Here is a 1,543-nt window from a genome sequence, read left to right as displayed (position 1 = left end):
TCTCTGACGTGAATTTCACATACAGTTGCATTATCTGGGTGAGATTCAGAAATGGCTTCAGACAGTTCTTTCTGCAGGGGCCAGTAAGTTTGAAGAGTGTTAGAGATGCTAAAATGTCAGTTGTTACCTGCCTCCTCACCACATACTGGTCGCATATGTCCTCTGTGTGAAGTTTCCTACTGTCCTCGAGACCAGCCTGGGCAACATGGCAAGACCCTGTCTCTACCAAAAATTAAAAAATTAACCGGGCATGGCGGCATGTGCCAGTAGTCCTAGCTACTTGGGAGGCTGAGGCAGGAGGATTGCTTGAACCCAGGAGTTTGAGATTACAGTGAGCTATGATTGAGCCGCTGCACTCTAGCTCGGGTGAGACAGTGAGACCCTGTTTCTAAAAAAATTAAAAAAAAAATATATTGACAAATGGAAAATGAGACTTGAAGGCTAGGATGGTATCTGGAGAGAGAGATGATTCTCTCTCTCCAGAAGCCACATGACCCTGTGTGTTTGCTGCTAGCAGCTGGCATGTTTGGCTTTGGGTTTTCTAGCAGCCAATAGCAAGGAGGAGGACCCATCAGCTATCAGTGGTTCTCAACCCTGACTGCATGTTACAGACACTGGGGAGCTTCTGAAAAATGCTCCCAGGCCCCACCCCCATGGACAATGATTTATTGGTCTAGGCTGGCATCTATATGCTGTAAAAGCTTAGTAGTGAGTCTAAAATGTGGCCTGGGTAAATAGCTACCAAGTTGTATGATTCATAACATGTAAAAATAATCATAAATAAATAAACCAAACAAAAACAATTCCTCAAGAGAAGTACAGACGTGGTATTGGGACTGCAGGGAGAAATTCCTGTTGTGGATCCTTATTTGGTGGGCATGTGTGATATGATAAACAACGTCCTCAACAATGTCCCTATAGCAAATACTCGATTGTCCCTGAATGTGAACTGATGGATAATAATCCCAAAGCACCACCCAGGAAAACACACTTCCACAAGGTGGGCCAGAGCATCTCTGCTGCTTTGCTCCATACTGGAATGGGTTTGAAAGGATCTAGAACAGAGTCTTACCCTAGGACTTCAGAAATTAATAGCAACTTCTTTTTCTAAGGAGAGGGCCTATGGTTATTAGTGGGCCTTTGATTATCAGTGGTGGTTCTGAATCCCCAGAAGTTTCAGAAGGACTGGAAGAGAAAAGCTTGTGGGCTGCCTATCTTTCTGACAAATTTCTAATCCTGTAGGAGTCTTTTAATTGCTCCACTGGGCTTCCAGGTGGATGGGCACCTGGCATGTGATGCAGCTCACCGTGCTGCTGACTTGAGCATGGAGCAAGTCTGCCCGGCTGGTCGACTAGCAGAGTCAGGGTCAGTGTTCTCTTAGCAAAGCTGAGGGTCTGGCAAGGACACAGGCATAAATAGAAGGCAAAGAGGCAGATCGAGGGATTCCTTCATGGGCCAAGATTCTCCAGGAAGCATTTGGATACCCCCCAGTGCACAGACAAAAGGGTAGTTGAGCCCCCGAAGTTCTCCATCAGAACACAAA

Source organism: Propithecus coquereli, unplaced genomic scaffold, assembly GCF_000956105.1.
Source record: "Propithecus coquereli isolate 6110/MARCELLA unplaced genomic scaffold, Pcoq_1.0 Scaffold44, whole genome shotgun sequence".
Classification (NCBI taxonomy): domain Eukaryota; kingdom Metazoa; phylum Chordata; class Mammalia; order Primates; family Indriidae; genus Propithecus; species Propithecus coquereli.
This window is presented reverse-complemented; position numbering follows the sequence as displayed.